The sequence below is a fragment of the Pelodiscus sinensis genome, chromosome 3, assembly GCF_052426305.1.
Source record: "Pelodiscus sinensis isolate ZL-2025 chromosome 3, ASM5242630v1, whole genome shotgun sequence".
Classification (NCBI taxonomy): Eukaryota; Metazoa; Chordata; order Testudines; family Trionychidae; genus Pelodiscus; species Pelodiscus sinensis.
This window is the reverse complement of record NC_143054.1, coordinates 50,047,324-50,060,130: the sequence shown is the minus strand read 5'-3', so window position 1 is coordinate 50,060,130 and position 12,807 is coordinate 50,047,324. Positions and strand designations below refer to the sequence as shown.

General features: G+C 37.9%; 1 protein-coding gene across 1 annotated transcript in view; it reads left to right on the top strand.

The window, feature by feature from the left end:
- LOC102461967 (protein eyes shut homolog) overlaps window positions 1–12,807 on the top strand; it is a 166,894-nt gene that overhangs the window by 132,854 nt on the left and 21,233 nt on the right. The gene's annotated exons all lie outside the window — the stretch shown is intronic.

The window sequence follows — 12,807 nt, the reverse complement described above, 5'->3', positions numbered from 1 at the left end:
AATCTCATGTAAGGACTAATTGTGTGGGGCTACTGCCTGAGGCTATCTGAGGTCTGTGCTTAAAGGAATTCTCCCACCCCCAGACAGCCAGTTCTCAGGTATCCCTGCTTGCTTGTCTACCTCGATGAGGGACAGCAAAGCATTTTGTCTCTGTATGCTCTGGTTGCCCTCACTCAGGACACCACAGCACATGGCAACATGGAGCCAGAGCTGACCCTGGGCACTGTGGTGCTTCTCTTGGATGTGTTGCAGAGAGCCTGGCTGCACTTTCTGCAGGCTGACATCTGGGAGGTCCATCAGGTGCTGTCAGTATCCAGGAGGCCCTGCGGGAGAGCTTCCACCCTGAGGAGAATTAAGAGTCTCCCTGGTCTGCTCCACTGGGGGTTTGTGCCGCATTCCTCCCTCACATCCTTCCGCTTACCTCTCCCTAACCCCCCTTCCTGATGTCAAATAAAATACACGTATTTTCATGAACACAAGGTCTCTTTATTTAACAAAACTGGGGAGGGGAATGAAACTATGGTGAGACTGAGGAAAGGAGGCAGGAGAGGGGGGAAGAGAGGGTACAAGAGGAGAGGGGGAAACCTGGGAGGAGGGACCCGGAAGGGGGAAACAAGGGGAAGAAGGGGGAGGGGAAGCTCAGGGTTGGGGGGCTTGCAGGACCAACTTGATTGTCATGCAAACTTGCTCCTGGGTTTGCAAGTGGCCTTTGGTGGCCAGTCTGGCAGATATCCTGCCATAGACGACCATGTTTCTCCATCTAGTGTGGAGATCATGGACATTGGGGGCATCCCCCCCCAACCTGAATAAGGTCCATGATCTCCACCATGGACCAGAATGCACCTGCCTTCTCTGGCCCCTGGCTGGCTCCTGGGAGCTGGCAGACTAGTCCTGGGGAGTGGTGGAGGGCTGGCTTCCAGTGGCTTGCTGGCTCATGTTTTGGGGCCACTGGGTATGGGGCAGTGACTGCTGGCTCTGGATTGGCAGGCTTGGAGCTGGCAAGGGCACTGTGGCCAGAGTCTACCCCTTTAAGGGCTCCGGGTACGGAGGAGGGAGAGAAGTGTTCTTGGTTGAGGCTGGAGTGGCCACCAGGGCACCCTGGGAAGGCTGGAGGCCCCCTATTTCGAAATAAGTGTCTACACAGCACTTATTTTGAAATAGCTATTTTAAATTTGATATTATTCCTCACAGAATGAGGTTTACCAAATTCAAAATAAGTGCTCCGCTATTTCAAATTTATTTCGAAATAGCGGTTTGGCTGTGTAGATGCTAGGAAAGTTATTTGAAAATAAGGGCAGTTATTTCAATATGACTTTGCTGTGTAGACATACCCTCACAGTGCAAGTTATCATTAATTCTAGGCGAGGCCTACAAGTGGGTCTAAGACCAATCATGAGTCAGAACAGACCTATCTGACCTTTATCATGTATTTTAATATTTTGGTATGGTGCAGCATGGACACTTACTATTTCTTGTCTCCTTGCCCTGTGTTCTCCTCCTCCCACACTTGCTAATCAGTCATTCTCACAGTTGTGAAATGTCTCTCTAGGTAGCCCTATTCCCTAAAGAAATATCCAAATCCTTCCTTCTTTCTTCTTCCACTCTGAGGGTATGCCTACACTGCATTTCTCTTCCGAGAGAGGAATGCAAATGCAGCTGAATGAAATTGCAAATGAAGTGCAGATTTGAATTTCTCATGCTTCATTTGCATAATCACGTCCAGGCGCTATTTCAAAATACCCTATTTCAAAAAAAGAAATGCTGTCTAGACGCGGTTATTTTGAAAGAAAACCCTTCTTTTGAAATTACCCTTACTCTTTATAAAATGAGGTTTAAGGGTAATTTCAAAAGAAGGATTTTCTTTCAAAATTATCATGTCTAGACAGCATTTCTTTTTTTGAAATAGGGTATTTCGAAATAGTGCCCAGATGCAACTATGCACAGGAAGCACGGGAAATTCAAATTCGCGCTTCATTTGCAATTTCGTTCAGCTTCATTTGCATTCCTCTCTCGAAAGAGGAATGCAGTGTAAACATTACCCTAATTCACGTGTGCACACGCACACCCACACATATGACTCTTTCAAACAAAGGTGTGTAGCATTTTTTTGTAGACCAAAGCTTGATTACCTGGTGAACTTATAGGCTAATGGAAAATGTTTGTTTTTAACATGGTCTTTGACAGAGTGACAGTAGAAATTTGCTTCTTCTGAAGACCTTCAAAAAAGTGTCATCAGGCATTACTAGAGAACAAGCTTGTCTATGGCAGAATCCATTTGACTATCATTGCCAAAACTCTGATTGTTCAGATTTTTAACACAGTTTTCCTTTGAACATTTTATCTGACCCGGGCTGAACCTGAGTACAATTCCAGCTGCAAACAAAGTCTAAGCCTTGCAGTAGTAATTGTTATTCTGTAGTTGTTTCAGGGAATTAAAAAAAAAAAGCCATATAAACTTGGTTATCCCAAATTCTAAAAATTTTATAACTAAGTTTATTAACCCTTGTCAATTCCAGAACAGATACCTGCATATATGGCTTAGTACTACATAAGATGTGCTCACACATTTTTTTTGACAAATCTTTTTTTTATTACCATGTTGAAAAATGACCTTTTTCCTTAGGGATTTTTTTCTTTGAAATTTTCTAGTTCGACAAAAAACTGGGGGGTGGGAGGGTGGGAAGGGGGAATGAAAAGCAAATGGAAAATTCCAATGACAATTTACAAAAAAATCACCAAACAACTCATTCCCCCCCACACATTTAATTTTCTTGAATATTTTCTTGAATGTATTTACCATTTTTCAACCAGATCAGCTATATAGATTTTTAAATATTTTTTATGGGTCGTTGGCAGATTCACATAGCCCTTACTGTCCTTGAAAAGGCTCTTGTCAAACATGTTAAGGAAATCAGCTTGTAGTATGTATGAGAGGCATATGAACAGTATTTTGGACAAAGCAATTGAGGAGAGAATAGGAAAACTTGCTGGAAAGAGAAAGTATTGGGAAAAAAAAGACAGATTTGGTCAAGAGCTTATTTTCTAAACTCAGATCACTAGCAAAATCCTGGACCAAATGAAGAGGAAGGACAAATAATTTATGATAGTGTCAGGAGCCAAACTGGACTTTTCAGAACACTCAGCTGCATCATAACTCCTGGCTAATGCAGCAGACAACAAAGAGTCTCATCTCAAAGTGACTTAGGTGAGAGAATTTGTAGCTAAAACAATGGTAAAAAAAAGATGTTTACAAAGACAGTTTCTAAAAGTCCTTGAATAATTTATTTGACTCTAAACAGAGAGATGGTATTTTTTGTGCGTGTCTTGTACTTGGGAGTACAACTCTTCCTATAATTCATGTAACTGCAGGCATTAGGGGCCTCATCCAAAGTCCCCTGCAGTCAATGTGAGTTTTTCAATTGATTTCCATAGGCTTTGAATCCAATACTAGGTGAGGAAAAGAAGATACAGTTTAGCATACTAATGTTTATTTGCATGGGAATGTGACTGTGCTAAAACTTACCTGTACTTACATTATATAACTAGTAAGTAATATGCATGCTTATCCAGTGTGCAATATTTAGCAGCTAGTCATTTCTAATCCCAAAATAGTCATCTGCAACTCCAGCACATTTTGGAGTATAACGCAATAATAGCATCTTATCTTTTTAACTTAGATCCTAATCAGTATAATCCTATCATTAGCAAATCATTAGTATCACATTTTCCTTCTGTTTATCTCCGGGAATCCCTCCCATTGAGAAAAAAATATGGTATTATTAAGAGCACAGATTTTAACAGCATGCTGTTATTAAAATTAAATAAAGGAAAGAGATAAGATGCTGGAACTATGCTAAGAGTTTTGCAAACCATTTTAAAGAAACAAATGAAAAAGGAGAAATCTACAGAAGAAAAGTTGTTTTAAAAAAATCTCAAACCAGATGCCAAAGGATAGCATTGTGGTATGAAAAATAAGTTATTTTCACCTTTACAGATTTTATAATTCAATTATATTAATTTGAAAGAGTTCTTGTGATCAACCTACATAAGTTTCCAGTAGGAAAATACCTTGGAGGGAAGCAGCTTGCTCTTTTAATACTTTGCTTACATACACAAAAGAAATATCCTTCACTGGAAATGTGAGCAATCTCTAGTGACATTTGCCAAACTGAAATTGATCATTAAGAGTTCATTTAGTTTAGGTATATGTATTGGTTTTCCAAACTTTGCAGGCTAAGCAAGTTTGGGTTGGTTAATCCTTGAATAGGAGCTCTTTAAATAAAATTTGATATAATTTAAGAAGTGATTTTGGTGGTTCAGTAGATCTCTCCAAATCGGTGCTTAAATAGTGCCCTAATATAATGATATGGAGCATTTTGGATAGCATGCGAAAAAGAATTCTTGACTATTCAATGCCATGAAAATCTTGTAATAAAAATAATATTATTTTTAAAATAATTTAATAACAATTAGGGCTTATTTCAAATTATGGTATGAATTAAATATGCATTAGTGTACACAAGTGTAATTCCCCTCAAAAAAGTAAAAGTAAAAGTAAAAAAACATAGTTACTGGATGCCTGTTCCTTGGCAATGGCATTATGCATATTAATAACAGACTGGTCAGTAGCAACAGAGGTAAATTTTGCATATGGAATAGTGTATCACTTAACTAGGTCACTGACACAATTTCTAAAATAAAGTAGTAGTAGTAAATAAATATATTGCGGTAAAGGCCACAACTGAGATTAGGACCCCATTATGTAGGGTGTTGCACAAATGCAGAGAAAGGATAATATTTTCTGTGCAGGGCTATGTCTTCTATCAGTGCATATTACACATGCAGAATGAGAGGTTTTCTACAGTAGACATCCAAAAATCATAGCACTAATGGAAGCAAAAGAATCCCAAAAGAAAACTATACTTGGTGGGAGGAAATCTAGTAGACCAGCACTCACATTTTCATTAATCATACTAGCTGAGGCCTTTTGAAGATAATAGTTTTTTTCCCCCCTTTCAAAACATTGATCAAGGGAATCAATTTCCAGAAAAAGTGAAAACTTTTAATATTTGTTTCAAAAGACTGAAGATGAAGTGCTTTGAAAGAAAGATTTTACTCACATGGCTGCTAACCTGAATATCATCTAGCAAATTGCATTTGTTAGCACCAGAGCCTGCAGCCTGTGTTCAGAAGCTCATTAATATTTTGTGGGCTGTGAGAATGGATTGCTTATGTAGCACATCTCTAGCTTGTTTTGTTCAGAGTTAAATTAAACCCTTAATATGACACATATAGCAATGGCTGAAACTGAGTTCTGCATTACATATGCACATGGCGAAAGCCTAGCTAAATTAATAATAGTTTATGTGCATCTGTCTAGGTTGTTTGAGGTTCATAATGTTGGTTAACCAGCTATGTGACTTGTTCTACAGTAATCAGGTTCAATGATCTTTTCACCTTTTGGCTTCAGTTTCTAAGTGAATTTCATACTGTCTGCTTTTTTCATTCTCTGGAGAGCTGATCTTTTTTGAAAAAGATAAAGTATAAATAATCTTCCTGTTAGCTTCTTGACAAAAATGGACAGAAAAATAATGGTTTTGTGTATATAATTTAATCTAATGGGATGTGACGTGATTATTTAAAAACAAAAGATCAAAATCCTAAATCTTGAAGTGGGAAAGCAATAGCATAACTTGCATAAACAGCCTTCATTTTTATAAATTAAAATGAATGATGTTACAGATCACCAAATTTTGGAGTACTGCAGCTAAAGAAACTCGTTGGTGGCTTAACAGCTTTTGCCAGCTTGTTTGACCATAAATTCCTGCTGCTTGCTGCCTTGTGTGATGGAGGTTGGTAAATGTTTAGTGCAATCCCTGATCTCCACATCCCACCCCCATGTGCAGGGGGCAGTCATGTACAACTGGGGATGCCAGCCCAAAGCAGCAGCAAATCAGGAGCGGTGCTGGGGTCAGCAGCGCTTTCACTTTTACCTCCAGAGCCAGGAGAGGGCCAAAGCTTTCATACTCACATCAGTCCAGAATATAGCTCACCTCCTACTGAAACCTGGTCTGAAGTGTCAGCTGCTGGATCTAGAGCCCAAACTATGCTTTATTCAGAGTTACAAACATTTCAGAGTAACAGGCAATTTCCATTCCCAAGATTTCTGTAACTCAGAGGTTCTCATGCATGCTAAAAACTGTCTTTGTAATACGTTGCCTACTTTTAGGGCTTAATATATTGGGACTAACATCTTCCCAGTTACTACTGAGCCCTCTTACAGGAATGTCTCATTCTATACAATAACTTCATACTGATTACTCTTAAGCACATAATTCCCCAGTGAAGACAATAGGGCTACGTCTACACTGGCCCCAAATTCAGGAAAAGGGATGCAACGCAGGTAAGTCAGAATAGGGAAATCCGCGGGGGATTTAAATATCCCCCGTGGATTTAAATAAACATGTCCGCCGCTTTCTTTACGGCTTGGGGAAAAGCCCTTTTCCGGAGGATCTCTTATTCCTACTTTCATTCCTTGTAGAATGAGGTTTACCAAATTCAAAATAAGTGCTCTGCTATTTCGAATTTATTTCGAAATAGCAGTTTGTCTGTGTAGACACTAGGAAAGTTACTTTGAAATAAGGGCAGTTATTTCGAAATAACTTTGCTGTGTAGACCTACCCTAAGATGTGGAAGGTACTGTGCTAGCTAGGTGATATCTTTACTCATACCTTTATCATAGATCTTACACTAGTAAATAAAGGTAAATTCTAATAATTCCCTCTGTATTTGGCTTGTGGAATTGGCCTGAAACAACATGGTGATTTTGTGATACATTAATGAGTGCCTGAGCAGGTTAAAATGTTCTCTAACAGGTTTCTGTGTGCTGCCTTTTCGAATATCTGATTTGTGTCCATTAATTCTTTCCTGTAGAGACTGTCCACTTTGGCCAACATACATGGCAGTGGGGCATTGTTGGCATTTGATGGCATAGATCACATTAGTGGAAACAAAGAGATGATGAATGATGGGCAAAACATGCATCAACTTGTCCATTTTCAATCAGCAAGCAAATCACGGAGAGAAAAGAAGCAAAATGGAGGAAGTTTTCTGGGACAAGGCTCCCTATGACAAAGGATTGTCAATGGATAATTTGTGATTATTTCTGCATGGTGATATTTACAGTTATTAAGTAATGGAATATAGGAACATGGGGATTGCCAGACTTGATCAGACCCATTTAGTCCAGTATCCTGTCTCTGCCAGAGGCCAGTACCAGAAGCTTAAGAGAAAGGTGTAAGAATCCTATACTAGGTATTTGTGGGATGATTAGCTCCCTCCACATTAGATCCCATGCTAGACTTATAGTTAGAGATTAGCTAATTTCCTGCAGCATGATGTTTAATATCCCTTCCAAAATGTTTATTAGCATTATTTACTCTGTTATTTTTTTTCCATGTAAATGTTCAGTTGTTTTTTGAATCGTGTTGGATTCTTGTTTATAACCTATACATCTCCTATCATTTATTTTCCCCATTTTACAAACAACAACAAGGCTACATCTACACTGGTATGTTCTCATGCAAAAACTCTTTTGTGGAAGAGTTCTTCTGCAAAAACTCTTCCAGAAGAGAGTGTCTACACTAGCATGTGCTTTTGCTCAAGAGATGTGCTTTTTCACAAGAGCATCCATGCCAGTGTAGATGCTCTCTTGCACAAGAAAGCTCTGATGGCCATTTTAACCATAGGGCTTTCTTGCACAAGAAATTCATGTTGCCTGTCTACACTGGCTTCTTCTGGAAGAGCTCTTGCACAAGAGGGCTTATTCCTGAGTGGGAGCGTCAGAGTTCTTGCTCAAGAAACCCTAATTTTATACATTAGAATGTCAGTTTACTTGTGCAAGAATACGCGGCCAGTGTTGATGGGCAGCAAGTTTTTGCATGAGAGCAGCCGCTTTTGCGCCAGATCGCGCCACTGTAGACACAGCCCAACTGATTTCCCTGCTTTCTTACCTATTTGTATTGTAAGTAAGTAGCTTCTTCTGTTTCTTTTAACTTGTTTTGCCTTATCCAGGAGCTATGGGTGGGGCTTTATAAATGATCCTTCCTAAACAAAATCATCTGGAGATCAGATTACAAGGTCTAGTTAAATGCATTTAAATGCATAACTAATAAAAAAATGACGAAAAGATTTTCCTTCCTATTTCTAAAAATGTCTTATTTCTCCTTTGTTCTCTGTACATGTTAAACTTATTCTTGATAGGGGAATATCTTGCTTAATTGCATTCAAAAATCCTGTTTGAGTTCTTTAAGTGTTGCAGTTCTCAATTATTCAGCCTTCACTCCACTATGAAGTGATAATTAGGCATTAAAAGCTAAGTAGATTACTGTGGAGATCTCTCCTGACATCTATTTAACACTTAATCAGATCTTAATACCATAAATTATGCATTTCTCAGCAGTAGTGAGATCCTAATAAACTTTATAACAGTTTGGAGTTACTAGTTTGTCAACCTCTTTCTGGTGATGAAAAGTTGCTTAATGGAATTGGCTACTTAAAAGATTCAAAATTTTACCATATAGTGATTATTTTATGTGGGTTGATTATGATTATCTTTATGAAATAATCTGAACACACAATGCTTCCAAATTTCCCTTTAGGAATAAATCTGTAAGAAAATCCTATGCTCAGGAGATGTTACAAGGGTAAAACAGGCTAGAGTTAAATCTGATTTTATTTTTATGGAATTCATTTTAAAATGAAACATCAAAACCTTAAATTAGAAAATTCCTTTAAAAATAATCTTACCTGCAGAACTTCCAGAAAAAAGTCTTTGTTAATAATTGGAATATGTCTATAGCACAGCCTGATGCAAAAGTTCAAGATGATGAATTTGTCTACTATTTAAATCCATGCTCACACTCTTGTTTGTTTTAGTTTTAGTTCTCCTTAGTTTTAGGTAGAATAGGATTGTGCTGTTACATGTTTGTATTTTTGTTTATTTTACAATCGTCGTCGACTAGTCCCATGTAATTTCTTTCTTTTCTGCTCACTTAACTTTAATCTTGTTTAAACAAAACTCCTTGCTTCAATCATTTGAAAACATCCTGAATAATGTGCTACAAAATATATGGTCAGGAACAGAAGGATAGAGTAAATGTGGGGAAAATGGTTACTGAATGCAAACAAACCCCCACTGATCCCAGTGGGACTCTGCACATGAAGAGTTGCTACCTACACAGGACAAGGACTTCTCTCACTCACAGGAGAATGTAAAAGCTAAAACTTCAGGCTCTTAGTTCATAGGCATGTACTATATGTTTGAGAGAGTTTGTCTGTCTGTCTGTCTATCTGTTTGATAAAGAGCTCCTCCGAAATAGTAAGAGCTAGGTCCACCAAATTTGGTAGACAGATTTCTCTTATCATAGCAAGGCCAGGGTTTGGTTGTACAAGGAAAATGTGATATGCCTGCAATGGGATTGCTTTTCATAAAACCATACAGAATAGAGACAGAATCACAAGGCAGGTGAAAGGGGCTGGCTGGAGGTGCTTTCCCCCCTATTAGGAGCTGCCCCAACCCCAAGCCTCCCATCCTGATTCATAAAGGAACATTGCTATATGTTTCCTTTGCCAGGGAGTAAGGGGAAGTGCACAGTTTGCTCCATTCCTCACTCTGGCTGGGAAGCTCAGAGGGGCACATGCAGCTGGACCTGCTTCAATCAGGGAACATATACCCCTACACAGCTGATCCCGCTGGTGCTGCAGCAGCCATGGAGAAGTGCTTCTATCTGGCTATGTCTATACTCGCAGCTTCCTGCACAAGAAATATGCAAATGAGGCTAAGTGTGGAATATCTCTGAGCCTCATTTGCATACCTAATGAGTCGTCATTTTTGCAAAAGAAGGTCTTGCACCAGAAGGAGCTGTCTACACTGCCCATTCTTGTGCAAGAAAAACCCTCTTGCGCAATGCCATTATTCCTGAAAATAATCGGCGCAGCGGAATTGCGCAAGAGGGTTTTTCTTGTGCAAGAAGGGGTAGTGTAGACAGCTCCTTCTGGTGCAAGAACTTCTTTTGCAAAAATGGCGGCTCATTAGGTATGCAAATGAGGCTCGGTGTTATTCCACGCTTAGCCTCGTTTGCATATTTCTCATGCAGGAAGCCACGAGTGTAGATATAGCCTCTGGCTCCAAGCTGCTGCGGTGAGAGATGGCTGGAGTATTTCTCTCTCCTGGGGAAACCTGACTACTGACCCCTACCCCAGAGAAATGATTGAAATGAAGCATGGACATTTTAATTTTATTTTCCAAAAAACAAAACGTAATCGAGTTAAGGATCTGAACAATGATGGGTAAATCTTCTAGTTAAGAATAAGCATGAGTACTTTGAAGAAGAAGGGTTGAATAAATCACATTCTAAAATCTTTTGCTGATATGGAGTCTCAGTTAATTACCACACCCTTCTCTGCCAGTTTCACAGATTGCCAATTTATGTTTTGTTATTTTATGAATTATACTTTTAAAATTTATTTTCAGATTTGACATTGGTCCAACTTTACAGCTGACTCTAAATGTCTTTTGGGTCACTTATTTCTGAGTAGCTTGTTCTATCCTTCATATAACTATTAATCTCATTGAATAAGCCTTACAGAAAATAAAATAAAATCAACACTGCGCAATATAAGCAAACATAGCCTTCCTGTGTTGTCATTCAGATATGTGTGTTTTCCTACAGTACCTTTATATGAGCCCGGCAAATTTGATACAAAAATTTACCATACCAAATATAAAAATATATTTGTCTGTATTTGGAAGATGATAGAAAAATATTATTTTACTCATACAAAAAAATAAATTACTCCCTGTGTTCCAGAGGGCATGTAAATGTCCACATAACATGTGAATATTTAAGAAGGACTAATAGAAATTTTCCTGTCTGAATTGTGTTGGATGGAAAAATGAGGTTTCAGCTCTACATTTTCTTTTTCACAAAAAGTGTCTGCATTTTTGGGGAAATATCAACCTTTTAAAACAGACAAGAACAAAAATTGGGGGTTTGGCCATAAAACTTTCAATTTTTAAAAAAAGATGAAATTCTCTGCTATTTTATTAACATTTTTCTTTAATGAAACCCTATTTTTCGAGCAGTTTTATCATTCCGATTAAATTAATTAAATTAATTAAAGATGAGATTCATCCCAATGAAGATGACCAGCACATAATTAAAATACAATTTTTAATGCTTTTTTAGCCCAAGAAATATACAATATTTGTGTATACAGCAGCATTTCTTATGGCAGTATTTCATTTGTGAGCTTTCTGCATGAATAATATTGAACTTGGTAACTCACTTTAAGAAAAACATTTGTGGTTAGTATCTGATTTCTCAGTAAATTAGGTCAGAGTATTATAATAACCCCTTTGGTTACTGAAATCCTCTGAACCACTAACATTTTTGCTTGGGTTTAGGAGAAAATACTTAGGTTTTTTTTTCTTTTGCATAATTAAGCTAGCTTTCCCAGACCAAAGTTTTTGCATTTTCATTGTCTGCTCTGCTTCTGAAGATACAAACTGCAACACAATTTAAAAATGGGGGGGAGGGAGGAGGAAAGAGTGGCGTAAAACTGAAAGTATTAGAGGTTCCAGAAAGCAGTTTAATGTTTTGTATTGTGCAATAATGCTCATCAGAGGGATTTTTCCCTAGTTTTTCTTTCATTTTACCTCTGGTAAATAACATATGGAAAAATTCATTTTGAAACCACATTTATACTCCATAGGAATTTCTGTGTTTCCCTTCTGACAAATCTTTTCAGGTTTTTTTTGACTGTTGTTATTATTTATTGTTTTAATTATTATCACTCTTAGGACAGCCAGTCATGATCCAAGACCCCAATGTGCTTAGTGCTGTAGAAAAACAGAACTAAAAAAAAGGAACTGCTCACAAAAAGCTTACAATCTAAGTATAAAACAAAAGATAACAGATCACTATGACAAGCTATCATTTTTCCAAGCCAAATGGATTCTACCACTAGATGGGGTACAGAAAAAAATGAGTCACAGAAAAAACAGAACAGCATTCTGGGCTTATCCATGCTAAAGATCTTTGTGGATCCTTGTTAGAAAAAACAGTAGAAAAAAGATCCTCAATACCTCAAAAGGTATTGTCTCAGTTGTTCTTATTTATTTATTTTTCCTATGGAAGTTCCTACATATAAGCCTCAATCATTCAACTACAGGTTGAACCTTTCTAGTCTGGCATTTTCTGGTGCAGCAACATCCATGGTCCAGCATGATTATCATGGGTGTGGCCAAGTTCCTCACAGTCCCATGAAGTTTGATTATACTCACTAGTTCCAGTGCTTATTTTTCTGTGATAATATTTAGGTCTAATTTACCCCTAAAATGTCTTCTAAGAGACCAGTAAACAGGGAAAATGTTGGTAATGATGCTAGTTAATATTGACCTCCCAGGTTCCAGCAAATTCTCTGGTTCAGCACTGGTCATGTCCTGTTAGTGCTGCACTAGACAGGTTCAACCTGTAGATTAATGTGCTTGGGACCTATTGTACTGGATCAAGCTGCAAGAGCAGAGCCTCAAGAAACTTATTCTATAAGGAAGCAAGCATCTTTCCAGACAGTAATAGAAAGTAAGGGCTCTTAGATACTTAAAACAAGAAGTCCTTAGGTTTTAGTCAATATTTGTCTGGGGCTTTTAACTATTGTTTAAAAATTTAAATATTTTTCTCTATAAACTATTTGTTAGATATTTTATTTATTAGGAATTTAATCATCCTTCATTAAAAAAAATTG